General features: G+C 41.8%; 1 pseudogene; it reads right to left on the bottom strand.

Annotated features, from left to right (window-relative positions):
* Positions 1-6,790: 6,790 nt before the first annotated feature.
* Positions 6,791-17,749, bottom strand: part of LOC128942568 (chloride channel protein D-like) — an 87,209-nt pseudogene continuing 76,250 nt past the window's right edge.

Here is a 17,749-nt window from a genome sequence, read left to right on the forward strand (position 1 = left end):
AAAGAAAAAAAGAAAACATAACCAGGGCTTCTGAAACCACTCTTTAAGAACAACATCTAATTTACAAAACAGAGAGATAATACATTCATCTGTTAATTATCTGCTCATGAAAGCTTAATTCTGCTTGACTTCTGCATATACAGTTCCCAACAACAACAGTGGAGAGATGTGACAATATATGGAGAGCACATTAGTGCAAATAAAATGTTGATACAAATGTTTGTTTTTCTAATAATTTCTGCTGTCAAGAAACTAAGTTTTACAAAATTCTTTAATTGACTATACTCCTTCTTGGATATATGGCAGATTTCAACAAGTGCAAAAATATAAAACTAAGGAAATTAAATTCTTGAGCATAAACCATGTGTGCCAAGGTTGTAAGAATGATATAAAAGATAACCAGTGTACACCAATGCTTTACAATTCCACCATAACTTCAGGGCTGTCATTTACTTTCTAAGTACATACCTCTTTCTAACAATTCATGCAAGTTGTGCTGAAGCAGCACTGCTTACCTTGTTACGTGCACTCTGCAACTCTAAAACTGTCATTTTATCCTGATTAAAATGCAACATAAGAAAAACTTATTTTCACACTCTGCACTCCTAGACCTAAAATGATGTGCACTAAAACAAGGACATGCCTTATTACTTCTACATGCATATATGTCTTTGAGAAAAGATGAACAAATATTGAAATTACATCACAAATTCCTGGAATCTTAAAACTGTTGTTTCGTTCTCTGGATTGAACAGGTTTATGTTTTAGGCAGATGGTATTCTGGCCTTTCTATTTCACTTCATGAAAACTGCATGTTCCACCAGATCTTCAGGTCTTAGGCAAAGATTTGATAAAATGTCAGTGATTTTATATTTTAAATTATTCAAGTATTTTAATGAAATTTCATACAGATGACTACTGTTAGAAAATAATCATCTGACATTCCTCTCATTTAAGATGTAGTTCAAAATAAAACACCAGTTCACTAACAATAACCATAACCTACCTCATGTTTATTTTTTCAAAGGCTATTTAGAGCTTGTGGCCCAAACAGATTTGATTTGGCTTTCCCACCTTGTTCAGAAAGTATCAGTAACTGATTCACTTTTGGGGTTAGTTCACTCAGAAACGTAAGGCTCAGCAAGCTGCCTCAGAATTTTTCTGCTATCCTTATCCTACATAAACATCTCAATCATGATATGTTACTACTAAAAGCTCGACAATACTGAATTATTTTCTGCCCAACATGCAAAAAATAGATGATAGCTAATAGTTAAGGCACTCTAAAGTCCTCTCTAAATCAATGCCTGTTTTAAACACAGATTTCCAGTCAAACTGGGGATCATTTTTTATGTCTGTGGAAAGCTTCTGTCTGTCCACTGCAGGGAGAGTCCAGACAAGTGAGATAAAATCAAAAATAGTGAACTCCCCTGTGGAAGCTGGAAGAATAAAAACTGTGTTTTGCCACATCAGCCAGAAAACATTGCTGAATCTGGATCTGTGTATGCCACTTTCTCCAAATAAGGTAGTTTCCTCAAAAGGGAGGTTAAGCAGCAAATGCAGAAAGCTGATACAGGAATCAGAATCCTGTAGTCTTCTCTTACATCATCAGTCCCAGAAAAAGGGCTTCACAACTGTCCTGTCAGGAATATGAATGAACTGTATCTGTACAGTCACTAGAGGTGAGACTAGCCACAAAAGTGTCAGCATAGTAAGACAGATTGAGTGGAAAGCTTTATTTCCATCATTTTCCTCAAAACATTTGTGCTTTTTGGAAGTTTCTTGGGTTTTGCTTCTTTTAAACACAAAGAGAAATGTGCATCTCTTAGAACCGCCTATTTCTGTGATAATTAGAAACCACTGAATTCAGACAACTTCTAACATGCAATTTTAGTGACCACCTGCATCTAAGCAGGTGTTATCATAGAATCATAGAATATCCTGAGTCAGGAGAGAAGCACAAGGATCATGGAAGTCCAACTCCCACCCTTGAACAGGACAAGCCCTAGAATCAGATCATGTGCCTGACAGCATTGTCCGAACACTTCTTGAACTCTGTCAGGCTTGGTGCTTAGACCACTTCCCCTGGGGAAGTTGCCTAAATACCCTCTGGGTGAAGAACCTTTTCCTGATACTCAACCTACCTGCCCCTGAAGTCACCTTAGCTGCTCTTGTAGGCTTCCCCTCCAGACCCTTCACTATCTTCACAGACCTCCTTTTGATGTCTCCAATAGCTTTAAATCTTTTATAACATTGTTGACATCTAAAACTACTCCCAGAACTCAAGGTGAGGCTGCCCCGGGGCAGAGCAGAGCAGGACAATCCCCTCCCTTGGCTGGCTGGCCATGCTGTGCCTGATGCCTGCAGGACAGGGTTGGCCCTTCTGGCTGCCAGGGCACTGCTGACTCATGTGCAACTTTCCACCTACCAGTACCCCCAGGTTCCTCTCTGCAGTGCTGCTCTCCAGCATCTCATTCTCCATCCCAGGTGCACAATCTGTCACTTGTCTTTGTTAAACTTCATACAGTTGCTGATAATCTACTAATTTAGATACATATAAATGTTATTCTTGTCTTTTTCTCATTTCTTGGTCAGATGACTAATAACAGACTTCAGTCCCACAGGGGATGGGACTGCCTTTGAGTTTTTCCTTCAGTGTTTATAGCACAGAAGATTCACTAGAAATGACAATAAAAACTTCATTTAAATCACCTTCCATACTTCTGAGACACCTCAACAGGGAGAATAATAAAAATATGGAAATTCAGCATCAGACAAATGACATGTTTTCTTGTTCACATGGAAAGGTTCACTAGTTCTCAAAAAAAAAGTGCATCTGTCATAGGTCCTGAGCAGCAGCAGAACCATCACAAAACACACCAAAGTCCTGCCAAAGTCCTTGAAGAAGACATGAAAGCAAGAAGCTCCCTGTTCTGCCTTTCATAGTCAAACTTTCTCCTCCTTGCTCTTCTGGACACCCAGAATTGTTCTTTTCTGCACAGCAGCTGGTGAGACAGAGCAGATCCCCCCCTAAGCTGCCCCGCTCACTGCAGCTGGGGAGCAGCCCTGTCTCTGTGGTGGGCTGGTGCAGGGCTCACCCAGGCACCAAGGTCTCCTGGGCTGCTGGCCCCTGCCAGTTCAGACGGGCTGCTCAGGCCAGCAGGGCAGACCACACAGGCTGCTGCAAGCATTGCCACAGAAAGCGTCGCCACTCTTGCAACACACAAGATTCCCATGCCTGGGGAGCTGCTGGTGTAAATAGGCAGTTGCTTTTCATCCCTGGACCCTACCTCAGCACAACATTTATTACACATAAAGATGTGCACACTTAAATACACTGCCATGCTGCAAAGCAGCATATTAAAGATTTGCTCAATCAAAGTAGAAGTAGTTAAAGTTTCAAGTTGTTTGATTTTTTTTTTCTGGGAAGATTAAAACTCAGCTAACAGTGAAAACATCACAGGGAGAAAAAAAATCCATAAAACTACGACCAGAATCTTGCAGTAATTATTTCAATACTGATCAAAATACTGCACTGGATACTGGGAATCAGGGTGAATATGCAGTTGTATGCAGCTGGTCCCATAAGCTTGTCCATCTAAATCAAGCTTTAATTTGTGAAAAATTTGGACTTTAGGAGGAATATCCTAAAAAGATCTGGGTATTTTGCAGTCTCAGAATTAATTAGCTCTTCATCTGCCCCACTTGTACTCCTTGAACAGCTTGGGTGAGCTGAAGGCATGCCTCTTATTTGTTTTTTATTCTGAGCAATTATAAAAGGAGACAAAAATCAAAGTCCTGATGTTACTTAGCACTTTATCATTTTAGTTATCAGAGACTTGAAAGCATCTTACATTTGCTATGTGAACTCTTTCATTCTTATATATTTGTCTTATCATACACCACACATCATTTCATGCCTACAACTGTGCATGGAATCCACAAATATCATAAACCATCGCTCTTTGTCTGCAAACTGCTGTGTGCCAACTACAGTGTATAAGATAATGAAACACTTCACATAGTATTGGCAAAGTATATGAGCTGTTAAATATGGGACCTCACAGTCTTACAGCCAAACACCTGGCAAAGCTGAAATGAATTCCATGGGTTTGGGGTTTTTGTCACTTATTCCGTGTCTACTCACAGGAATTTTGGTTGTATAAAAGTCAAATATTTATGGTTCAGTGCCTGGGGAGGAGCATCATTCCCATCAGCCTCGCCAAATAAAAAGCAGTCCAAAAAGCATCGCTTAACATTCTGCCAAAATAAGCCTTTCTTGGCGGCTGAAAAGGTTTGGCAAGAATGGCATCCCACAACCAGCATTTTCTCTCCTGTTTTTGCCCAGTCACTGAACTCAACTTGGATCAGCGGAATATTAAAAAGGTCTTTCTAAACTCCTTCTGTTCAAGGCAAGACAGGAAGCCCTGCCATATTTTAACCTGCTCATTGCTTCTTTTTTTCTATTGAGAAGTTCAGACAGCCTGGAAGAGTCACAGAAGTTAACAACGCATTATGGGGTATTCAGCCAAATAAATCCCAAATTTCATGTCCTGAAGCCTAACCACCTGTATGAGGATCTCTTCAACTAGGGCTGTTCCTCTAACTTGAATGAACATGAACATTCCTAGGCTCCTTCATATACATGGATTATTTGCAGGATCAAGTGTTTTGAAATGCTCATTTAACTTCAGAAGGCCTGGTGAGTGCTAAATGCATACTAATGTTTGCAAAAAGCACTTTTTTTCCAAACCAAACACTTCCAAGTCTATAGCACATTTCATTGCACAGGTATCCTCAGTCACACCCTACTGTCACCTTGAAAGCAACACTCATGTCCATGATGATAGAATAAAATTTTCAGAGACCTCAGCTCATTTGCCACAACAGTTGCTTGTAGTGCCATCTTGAAAATCCTCTTTTCATAGTTTTATGGTTTTCAGACAAAATCTTGAACAGCATAATGCATCCTATCATAACTAGTATCACAAAGTCTCTACTGGGACTCTACTAGTTAGGAGGACTGAGTGGATCCACAGTGATCCAATGAACTCAATGCTCCTGTCTAATCTACTTGAGCTCTGTAGGAGAATGACATCCAGCACATTCTTGGGGATTATTTAGAGGTCTACTTAGGGACTTAAAACACATAGCTCAGAAGGATCTAGTCAAAAACCAGGTAAGTCAGTCAAGGATAAAGACATTCAGAACCTCATGAACCTAGAGCACTGGTTAAGACATGGGATAACCCAAGTCATTCCCATCTGACAGCTGTTCAGTAGCCCACACAAAATGAACACAGTGGCTTCAGTCAGTTGGCAGACAGATGTTTGCAGTGTAGCTGGAAATACGTGGCAAGCTCAGCAGAGTAGCCAAGCAGTTTTGCAGGGTTTAACACACCAGCAGTAACGGAAGAAAGCATCCAAGCCCAACACTGCTCACCCTGACTGGCTGTTAGTGGGGTCAGTCCAGGTCGCAGCCAAGAAGCTGTGCAGGAAGTGCTTGTGCTTCTGCTATCTGCTCTGATTGCAAATACAGCAGTCCAGACAATGCGGCATTCCACGCAGATGCTAAATTAGCAATTGTAAGCAATTTTTAAGTAATACAAACCTCTCTCATAAAAAATCCCCAACAACTACATGTGACAATTGTTTACATTCCTTCAGCCTCAAAAACAATTTTGTATTTCAAACTGGCTTTGAAATATGAATAATCCCAAAATCTCAATGGCCTTGGCCTCCTTGAGTCCCAGTCTGGAAGTGTGGTCTAACTGCTCTCAACTTTTTCCCCAATGAATGCACAGAGTAAGTGGCTGTTAAAGCACAGGGCTGTGTTCTTCAGACAGTTTTGCTCCCAAAAAACATGCAGTCAATGTACTAGTTCTTTTAAAGACAATGCTCAATGAGGGAAAACCGAAACACACAAGGTTCAAAAGGGCAACACAGTCAACTGCTACTGAAATTCAACATCCAAGTTACTTGCTGTTTGGTTTTGGTTTGTCTTGAAGAAAAATCATTTGAGATCATCACCTTTAATGAACAGAGCACTTGGGTTTCAGTTACAGGCACCTATCTCTCTGTCACCATAAAATAGCCCCAGTGCCGGTGGCTCTGCTCTCCCTGAAGAAGCCTGCTGAATCCTGTCCACTGCCAGGGTCCTGAGTGTTTGAATTTAGTAGCCTCACCCAGCCTCACTAGCAGGCACCCCCAACCTGCCTGCAGCCCAGTAGAACCATTTCACCAAGATGATGAGGGGTCTGGTGCATCTCTGTTATGAGGAGAGCTGCAGGAGCTGGTCTGTTCAGTCCAGAGAAGACCGAGAGGGAATCTCATTAATACATATAAGTATGTCAAAGGCAGATGCAAAGAGGGTGGTGCCGGACTCTTTTCGGTGGTGTGCAGTGACAGGATGAGGGACAATGACCATAAACTGCAGCAGAGCGTTTGGGCATTGGAATAGCCTCCGCGAGGAAGTGGTCACAGTACCAGCCTGACGGAGTTCAAGAAGCTATTGGTTAACACTTTTAGGCACATGGTGTAACTCCTGGGGACGGTGCTGTGCAGGGACAGGGATTGGACTCGATGGTCCTTGTGGGTCCCTTCCAACTCGGCATATTCTATGATTCTGTGAACTTCTTTACATTTAGGGCAGCAGAGCACTGGAACAAGCTGCCCAGGGAGGTCATAGAGTTTTTCTCTCTGGACACATCCAAAACCCACATGGACGCCTTCCTGCGTCACCTGCTCTAGGGGGGTTTCGTCTGGATGCTCTCCAGAGGCCCCTTCCAACCCTAACAATCCCAGGTTCTGTGAGTGGAGCTGGACACGGTGCCTCCCGCGAAACACGGCGGGGGCGGCGCGGCGCGGTGCACTGCGCCCCGGGAAGGCGGCACGGCGGCGGGGAGGGCGCTCCGCGGGCGGCCGCGCAGGGCCCGGGGCGGCAGCCGCGGCCGCCAAGGCGTTGGGCAGGGCGGCATCTTGCGGCCGCTGCCGGCGCTGCCGCTGCCGCCTCCGCCGGAGGAGCCCGCCCGGCGCCGCCGCGGGCGGCCGGCGGCAGCTCCGGGCCCGGCGGGGGCCGCGGCCGAGGCGCCGGGAGGCGGCGGGCGGGCGTCTGCCGGGAGCGGGGGGCGGGAGCAGGTGGCGCCTTCCCGCCCCGTCGGCGCGCTTCGCTCGGGGGTCTCCCGCCAGCCCCGGCTGCCATCGGGCTCCTCTGGGCCGTAATTCGGTACAAAGCGTAACCGTGTGCTGTCAATTAACAGCGGCGAGCTGAGAGGTGCGAGCGCGGCGCGCATTCCAGCTGAGGTGCCTGTTCCCAGCTGCGGTGTGACCGGCGGCCTCAGCCTGGCTGCTCCCTGCCCGCCCAGACACAGAATCACAGTCACCGAATGGATCAACTTGGAAGGGACCAGATCTGGTCCAAACTCCCTGCTCATGCAGGGTCTTCCTATAACACACGGCACAGAATTACATCCAGATGGTTCTGGAATATATCCAGTGAGGCAGACTCCACAGCCTCTCTGAGAAATCTGTTCCAGTGCTCAGTCACTGCACAGTAAAGAAGTTCTTCCTCACATTCAGCTGGAACTTCCTGTGCCTCAGTTTCTGCCCATTGCCTCTTGTCCTATTGCCTGGCACCACCAAGAAGAGTGTGGCTCCATCTGCTTGGCCTCCCTCTTTAGATACTTAGAGATATTGACAAAGGAATTCCCCCCACATACCCTTCTAGTGAGCGCCCCTGCAAGCACCAAATACTGCCATTGGCCTCCTAACAGATTGCCCTTCTGCTTCTGGTAAGCCGATCAAGTCTTACAGAGTAATGTGTATTTAGCAGGAAAATACAAGTATTTAGCAACTGTGCAAGACACCTCTGGGTCACCAGCCATGCAGTGACTTTGACAAGAAGCAAGGTGGGTGCATAACAGGCCTTGCAGCGCCTGGACAGAAAGCCAGGCCAGGCAGGAGGCGTGGGATATCTGCCGCTGCTGAGAGGGACAGCTACAGAACCCATGCTAAGGATCAGAGCAGATGGGGGAGCTGAAATCCATGCTCTTAAGGAGAAACTGCACGTAACACTTGACAACACCTAATGGTCATGACCCAAGTTTGAAATCTCTTCTGAAGGAACAGCATCTCTACTAATCCAGTTCCCACTCTGAGCGCACTAGGGCAGTGGTTCAAGGATGACTCGGAGGGAAGGCTGCCATTTCCTGACTCACCATCCCCATTTCCTGTAGCCTGGCCTTTCAAGTCTCCATCCCGTTACCAGCTCCTGAAGTGAACCCTCTTATCGTGTGAAGTGCGATGAAGTCACATCCCCCCCCAGACTGTGTCTATACATACTCTCCCTCCTCCATGTTTTTGTCTGGAAATTTGTTGCTCATACTGCTAATAAGAACATTTTTCTCACTAAGATCCAAGTAAAATTATTCATTAAATGAATCAGGTTTGCCAGTAACTGCATGGACTATGGGACTTGATTAAAATATTTTGTACTTACTGATGCTGTAAAAAGCCTACTGGGCTTTATTCATAAAAAGTTGAAAAGTCACCTGTTAGGAGTCCTCCTGTCAAAAGCAGAAGTAAAATGAAGACAGGTGTAAGTCACCTGGTAGTGCTCCTCCTGTCAAAAAGAGAAGTAAAATGAAGACAGGTATTCAGTAAAGAAACCTCCCATTAACAACAGCGGATTTGAGATAGGGATAATACTCCCCAAAGTATTCCTCACTATCTCTGTGATAGGGTGCAGTTTTATCTGCCTCCTCCAAAAAAACTACAGAAGAACAAACCTAAACAAGAACATACATTGAGAGATTTCACTGTGAGAGGTCACAATCTCATAGCCATAATCTCAACCAATTAGTTGTGTCTGTTTTGGTCTGTTCAGGCAAACGTAATTAAAAACTTCAAACAGCATTTTGTAAAATGCCAGGCCTAATCTTAAAATATATAAATCACATGGGAAAACTGCACTTAGCCCCTGATCTGCTCTGTTTATTTCTGTAGAGACCTTTTATGCAGCTCTACTCAGCTTAATTCATCTACAAAACTCTAATAAAAAAGGTGACATTCGCTGGGGTATGTCTCACCCCCAGCAAACTATGAGCTTGCCTTGAGTAGCCTTAACAAGATGTATTCTGAGCCCAGTGAATGAGCAAGAAATGCAACCCCTCTGACCATGCCTGCAGTGCCAGGTAATGGCAATTCAGAGCCCTCTGTTTTGAAAAGAAGAACAGGAGCACTCAAAGCTTTGCACTAGTCTGGAAAAGTTACCTTGGAACAAGGGAAAACAAGGGGAGATAAAAAGTGACTCATTTTCTATTCAAATATCTTGGCTGTGAAGTAAAGCAAGAAAAATTCCAGAATTTCTGTAAATAAATGTATTTTTATGTAAAGCAGTCAGTAGCAAAAGTGAAGAAATAATGTCCAACAGGAAACAAAACAGGAAGGGGAAGTGGAAGAGGGAAGGGAGCAGAAATATGGAGAGAAAATAACATGGCAAAATCCTGTTAATACAAACTGCATTGCAACTAATACATAACTATTAGGAAATAAAAAAGTACTGTATGAGAGAGGAAGAGCAAATGCTCAGAATACTGAAGAGAGAGCCACAAATGAGCTATGAACTGATGGGATATCAAAGGCATCTGGCCTGCAGTATGCAAGAATAGTTTTAGCAGCCTAGTCCATGCACCTATCTTAGCAATATCCTAAATCCATGCCTTGGGAAACTTTAGTGACCACCGATCCTACACAATAATTTGCACTCATAGGAAGGAAATGCAGACATAGGGACCAAAAGGGCACTGCAAATTGCCTTGATCTGGCCTCCCCCTGTGCCAGTAGCTTGCTTTTCAGAGGAAGAGCCTTACCAAATGCAGATGGAGCCATAGATCTGCTTCCTCTTGAGGTGCTCTGTAAACTCTTCTGACTTGCAATGCTGCGGTCACCCAACTGGAGATCTCCCTAGTGGTGCTTGCAGCCTTATTTTCCATGCCACACACTGGATGGATCCCATTTTCAACATTTACTGTTCATCTTTTCTTTATTTTCTTTGGTCTTCCATCTCTGTTGCCACCAACATGCAAACAATTTAAGAAGAATTCTTTCTGGCTGAGGGAAGCAACATAAAAAAGCAGGGAATAATAGACACAAAATGAGCTTCTGTGCTGAGAAGGGTTCCATGTTGGGCAGACATAATAAAAGCAGCAAGCAAATGCAAAATCAATTAACCCATACCAAAAAAATTACCAGGAACTACATGGGAAACAAATTGTAGAGGTACAAAGCTCAGTCTGTCCTAAGAAAGCCAGAAAGGCTGTTGACAAGTAAGTTTATCATTCTGTGTCCTGCCAACCTCCTATTACAGCATCCAGCAGCCATCTGCCCACCCAAGTCCTACTGTCAAAAGAGCTGTATGTTCTTGCTGACAAATGTAAAGAGTCGTGGAAAAATATGTCCAAACCCCAAAGCCTCACACACAGCACCTTACGGGTTTTAACTGTTATAAAACCACCCTGAGTAATTTCCAAAATCGCAGCCAGACCCTAATGAATAACTTTTCATAACAATGTTGTGGATGTTTCTGTTAACATGTTGAGTGTATAATTCTTAATTTCTTCATTTGAAGCTACTCTGTGCTAATGGACATTATGTTCCTTTCAGGAGACAGCAGACAACAATGTGGCTGTACTCAGGGGGCATCTTTGGGAAGGAGGAGGAAACTGTGCTTTTCCAAGAGCAGTTGAGCAACTTCTTGGGGAAAAAAATTCTGGAGTGAAGAACAAATCTTAACAGAGTGGTGAAACACACAAGGAGTAGGAGCCTTCAGCAGAAACAGAAAGGAGAGCTGTGGGAAACAGAGACGACATCACAACCAAGGGCCCAAGTTGCTGTAAATTTCTCTCAGGATGCTGAGAGGGAATTGTGAAGACTTCCTGTCAGTGCAAGAATCCACTGAAAACTGTGAGAAAAAGACCAGAACAAAAGAACACGTTGCTTACTAGAGGGGAAGGTAGCAATTGGTTAAAAACCTTACATTTCCACTGTTCCCATGTTTCTTCCTTTAAAAATAATCAATGTTCTGGCTTATCTTCTAATGAAATCATGCTTTTTTGTGGCAGTATATATGCTAAAACTTGAATGATAGAGAAGATTAGTATGATACCTGCACAAGTCAGTTTGTGGATGAAGAGAAGTCTCCAGTACAGCAAAAACATTGACATACTGGAGGAAATCCAGCAGCAGGCCACCAGACTGGTCAGGGAGCTGGAGCACAGGCATGAGGAGATGCTTAGAGAGATAATTCAATTCAGCTTGGACTAGAGGAGACTCAGAGAAGACTTGATTGCAGAAATTGCCTGTCCTTAGGCCACAGATGAGACAGAGTCAGATTCTCCTGCATGTGTCCAGTGATAGGCAATGGACTTGATATGTAGCATGAGAAATTCAAATAAAGTATAAAAAAAATTTTTTACCATGCAGATGGTCAAATACTGGAATAGGGGATGTGGGTTTTCTATCTTTGAGGGTATAAAGGGCTTGAATAGCCTGAGTTATCTGATCTAGCTGGACCTCTTTGGAGCCAGGGGATGGAGTAGATGACCTCCAGAGGACCCTTCTAATGTAAATTCTTCTGTGATTTTGTGAAACTCAGCTTTCTAGGTTCAAAGAGCTTATGTTTTCAGATATTCATCACCTTAAAGACAAGATGCAAGAAAGATCCTTGTCAGAGACACAACCTGCCTAGGCTGAGTAAAAAATATTATGTCATTTTTGTGAACAATGCTTATATTCGATGCTGTGGTTGCCATATGAGAAAAGTAATATTTTTTATTTGTATATCCTGCAAAACACTTCTCTCTTGGGCCCTTGATTCTGTGTGTTGTACCTCTGTGCCATGCTCTCAGCCCTTAACTTGCACCAACACTAATTTCTATCCTACCGCTTACCTTTGAAGGATTAAAAAGGTTTCTATAGGTAGTAGCCTGTATAATTGTAGGATAATCAAGCTCCAGATACACATCATTTGTTTACTCCTCTTTTTTTTTTCTTCAAAGGAAATGTGTATCCTCATCCTTTGAGACAGTGCTTTGCCTGTCTCCTAAATTACGAATGATAGTTTAAAAAGGGTTGAGTTTTTTACCTGCATATATGTGCATGTTTACATTTATACATACACACACATGCCAGAGATATCAACTCGTGTTTATTTATTTTTTACATCTCACGCTTTCGCAGAAATCCATCCTTTGCTGTGTTGGACAAGCGTGTCTTAGGGAGACTTCCAGGATGCATTCTCAATGAGAGAGAGAGAACTTAGACAGGACTACAGTGCCTGCTCTGCAGGGGCAATCCTTACAGTCCTCCCTGCTGCATGGTTGGCTTTGCTCTGTTTACCAGGGACAGCCCTATCCCACTAGAAACACTTCTGTGTGGCAAAACTGCCAAAATGTGAGAGGACACGGGAGTCGCACAGCTTGCCATGCCTTCTCTTGGTGCTAGCTCACTTTGCAAGAAAGAGACTAATACTGAGCAGAAAAGAAGTCAGGAGTCTGAAGTTCTTTTAGCTCTGCTGCAGTCTCACTTTCCAGTCCTCAGCAGGCTGCTTCATACCCCACATCTCAGCTCCAGCATAGACAAGAGGGGCAATTATAGCAACACCACAGCAGAAGCTGTGGTACTACACATCTAGAGGGGTCTTTGCAAATATAAACTGCACAAAAATATAAATTCTTTCTTTAACCCTTCAAAATAAAATATGGAGAAGCTGGTAATTCTTCCCCATTTCTCTGCTGTCAGAGAGTAAGGAGTAGCCTCAGTGGCAGAATGTTGAGTCTATGATCTATGATCTCAGCTGAGCAAAATTCACCAGTTTAATGAGATACTGCAAGTTACTGAACCATTTCATTGCTTTGGCTCCTCAGAAGTGTCTAGGCATTGATTACAATCACATAGTGTAAATAATTCTGGTTTGTAACTCCTCATGTGTTTGAACTCTGTTGCTGGCATTCCCATGCCATACCATGTTAGACATTCAGACAACTGTGCTGATCACATATTTCCTCTTGCTTTAATAGGCCTTTCAGGAATGAACAAGCATTCCCTTGTATACTGCTATGGTTCCCATCACTTGATGGTCACACTTAATTAGGCACTATTTTAGTAGAGAGCTGGTTACACTTCATTTCATTAAGTGATTTCATGATCACCAGTGGTACACTGACAGCTCTGTTAGCTAAAGCTGTGTGAAAAGGGGCAGCAGAGACAACAGTAACATTTTGCAGCACTTCCTCATCAGTGATTTTCCAGGCTCTACCCTTGCAGAGTGCAGCTACATTTCCATTAGCATTTAGATTTTTGCCTCAAGGCTATCTGAGCCTTGAGGTATGATAGACCATATCATATTACCAGTACCTTTAGCAATGCTGTTCCCTGAATCCTTTAAGTCATCATTTTTATATAAAGTAGATACAAAGAATTTCTTCATCTGTTTTCCCTCCCTTAGGTTTTTCTGTTCATAGTCAGCAAATAAATGTGATTAAAGGACAAAATCCCATTTAAAAAATGTGAGAAGGAATCAGTTGTGAAACAATGTCGAAGAGTTCTCCAGTGTGATAAACCAGGCTGTTTAAAAACACTCGGCAATTAACTCTAAAGTATGTAAGTATCACATGACAGGAAAAACACAATGTTACAAATGGACATTGCAGGATACCTGTAAAACCATACATTAAAGCTGCATGCTAGAAAAAGCTTCTCACAACAGTTTATGTTCACTCCTAGGGATATGTAATGCATAGATAATGTAGTGTTTCTAATGTGCAGGCAATGTTCCTAATTGAATTGGGAATTTTGCACAACTGTACTTCAATCCTAGATCTAAAGTTCAGTCTGCCTGTGCTTTAAGATACATTTCAGTTTAAGAGGGAAAGAATTGTTAGGAAAACATCATCGACCGTGAGACAAAACATATAGATATGTAGTAAAAGCCAAAAATAATGCCAAAGACTTGAATTTTGTTGTGAAGCCCTTTGTCACTGAAGTTTGGGTTAAAAAATTGTGAAAATTGATAAACTGTATCTTATATAAAATAGCATCTTTGCTGTATCTAGCTTTTAGTTCAAAATGCATGAAGAAATAGCAGAAATTTACAATAACTAAAGCAGACAAAAAGAAAAAAAGTATCTTGTGCCCAAGAGTCAAATGATATGATTACGTGTTACAGTGATTCCTCAAATACCTGTTCTATAGAAAGATCATGAAAAGGACATATTAATGAAAAAAAACCTACCATTTCCATCTGTTTTCACTTTCCTGTATGTATTTCGCTTTCCTATATGTAATATTATGTGATGAGTTTGTCACTGGAGTCCAGAATATAAAGGAGTGACTTCTTTCAGTCCTGGGAGGAATTCTCTTTTGTGTATCTTCATAGACATGTATACATTACATAAAAACGAAACTAAACCCAAAACAAACCAACCAATCAAAGAAACCCTCATCTAGAAATCAAACTATATAGATAATGTATGGAAAAATGCAGCATGCCATGCACCCCCCCAACACAGTTATGAGAAGTTATGTAAATTGTGTGAACTTTTGCTTAGAAATTACACTTGTACTAAAAGGGGGGGGAAAAAGGCAACCCTACTATGATTTTTACAACTGCTCAGCCCAAAATATTCTTAAAAATAGTTTATATTCCTAAAACTTCTTTTGCACATATACTCTTCACAGTACCTGTGGTGGATTCACATTCACAAATTTAAAGGCAGAGTAAACAATATGCCGGGCATTTCAATGTCCAGTTCAAAGTTGTGTAACAAGTTACTGTTATCCTGGCTATCTCAAGCTCTCATACTCTGCAAATTACAACCCAACTACAATTTGTACTGAGTCATTTAGCCATAGACATGGTAAGCAAAAAAAATTACATTACTCAGGTCTTAGAAAGGTGATACTCTGTGTACTCAATAAATCAAGGAAAAGGAAATCAGCAATGGGCTTTGAACCAAAAATGCAAATTCATGGCAAGGTTACTCAGATTTCAGAATCCCAGAGCCACACAGAATAAGTTCAGTTGGAAGGTACCCACAAGGTTCATCAAGTCCAACTCCCAGCCTTGCACAGGTCACACCATGTTCCCAAGAGTAGATCTGGTTATCAAGAGAAGATATTCTCACTGCCTTAAGAGGAAATCACCAGGGATTTCTAGACAATTCTGCTATCACACAAACCCTAATTCCTTCAGGAAGAATTTGGCATTTTCCAGGCAGGTGAGGCATGGCTCAGTAGTGACAATGACCCTGCTAGTGTACTAATGAGCAAAAGATTATGAACTATAACAAGATTTAAATAAATATCCATGTCCATATTTCTTAGACGTATGATTTGCAAAACATTTCTTTTCCTGCTTATGACATATTTTAAATGACCATTTAAAGAGCCTGTCTCTTGTGACTTTGAGCATTTCTGGGCTGCCAGTAATATGCATTGACTGGACTCCAGTTTAAAAGTGCTGTGCTTTCTCTATGGTGCTACAGAAACAACATTATTAATATTAAAGACAAATTCCTAAAGGGAAAAGTAGAAAACATCCAACAAATCTTTGACTTATAGGAAAGTCAGAGCTGCATGATTCAAATACCAGAAATTCCCTTTCAGGAATTTTGGCAAGTTTTTATAGCCAATAAATTATTACTAGTTTTCCTTGGTATTCATTATAACATTAATAGTGGTGGATTCCTTCATACATGTTTGGTTTTAGTGTCCAAAAATGTGGGAATCCCTCTGGTATTTAAAAGAACAAAGTTAAACATCAAAATCATTGGAGGAAATCTAAAACATTTTCATTTTTAATAGGCAAATACTCAGAGACTGAAGATTTAGTCTTCACTGAAAGGCTTTGCCAGCATAGCTGCTGCTGATAGTTATGATATTTTCCAAGACATAGACACAGCATGACAAAAGCATTCTTGACATCCGTCTTTCACATCTTATTTTACATGTCTTCCACAAACTTGTTAATTCTCATGTTGTCTCACAAGCATTTAAATTAGTGAATTTTGCAGCTGAAGAGACACAGCTCTGGGGCTACAATCTCTCATGTCAAGATGCTTGACAAGGTGTACAGGTGTACAGGTGTACACCTACAAGGTGTAGACCTTTTAAGCATGTCTTCTCTGGAAGGAATCAAGCGGAAAAGCTGTGATTATGTTTTCCTGAAGAAGAACATGGGCTTCAAAACAAGTGACAAAGCCTAGGAAGGCATGCATGGCCTTGAATCCAGAGGCTGCTCACTGGCATCAGGGCTCTGTGGTGCCAGCCTGAGCTTCTCCTCCAGCAGGAAAGGCAACAAGTCTTCCTGCTGATCACTCCAAACACTTGGTTCCGCAGGTTCTACAGCATTCAATAAGAACATGTACTCAATAAGAACATGTATTCCCTGCTCCACATCCTCAATTATATCTAAAACATCAGGAAATACCATAGTAAAAGAATCACTTTATTTTTTGGTAAACCATAAAGTTCAGTCTAAATAAATTATTATGACTGGAATGCACTCAAATTTCACAGACTGGAAAAGCAAAGTTGAGGTCCACTTTCTAAGTCTAAGGCTTTTCTGGTCTAAGATTTGCTTGAAAATAGTCAGTAATCCCAATTTTTATTAAATTTTAAATTTTTTTATTGCTGCTATCTCATTACACAACCATTTATGACATTGTATAATATTTTGTAGCACACGCTTATAAAAATCAATTCACGTAGAAACATAGGCTGCAAGGAAGAGAAACAATCTCATGGGTGTGAGAAGTGGGCCTGGTGACTGAAAACTATGAGGGCTTTAATGGTTTCTTGATAGGAACAGAGCTAGAGATCATTTTATTGTCAGCCACGCTGGTCTATATAGAGTATGTAGTTGTTCACTAAGACTTTATTTTCCCCATAATTCTACAGTATTATTCTAACTGTGACTTGGTCAATTCTGTCAAAGAAGGTGTGTTGTGCTTACCAATGCTACGCCCCAGACAGAGGAAGTTGGGAACAAAGACATGATAAAACAACATAAATAAATGCACAGCATAGAAGGGCACATCTCTTCTCCCTCTCTCATTTACAGAACAGACCAGGAATTCAAAGACATAAGGAAGAAAACAAATTAAAAGTAAATAAGTTTCCTCTTTCTATACTGCATGTAATTTTGCTGTGGAAATCACCACTGCGGGAAATCATTGCACCCAGGAAATTCACAATGGATATTTATGTGGATATCAGAAAAAGAGCTTTCATGGGTGATAATAACAAGTTGTTGAAAGGGATACTAAACTTTGTTGCTTCAGGGATCACATCAGTATGAAATGTAATTGAGTTCTATGGCTTTCCCTTAATAAAGAAGTTGTGTGGCACAAAGGCACGAGCACTGGACTGAGCCTCAGTTTGAGCTGGCTTCTACTTCCATGTAAAACCTCCTCTTGAACTTCGGGAAACCACATGTCCTCCCTCCACCTCAGTTTTCCCATCTATTAAACAAAAACTCTCAAACTAAACTAGATAATGCATATTAGGAGCATTGCGGGTTTTGTAAATTTTCTATCCTTCTCGCTATTCTCAAAGCAAGGGATTTAGACCAGATGGATCTCAAATGAAGTCTCATCATCTTTACAGATGAATTAACAGGAGCAGATTTTATATCTTTTTAAAGAAAACCCAACTGAATTAGGCCTCTGACCTGGATTTCTTAGTGTTGCCCA

This window comes from Melozone crissalis, unplaced genomic scaffold (genome assembly GCF_028551555.1).
Source record: "Melozone crissalis strain CALT ecotype California unplaced genomic scaffold, PUWL_Pcris_2 ptg000042l_1, whole genome shotgun sequence".
NCBI lineage: Eukaryota > Metazoa > Chordata > Aves > Passeriformes > Passerellidae > Melozone > Melozone crissalis.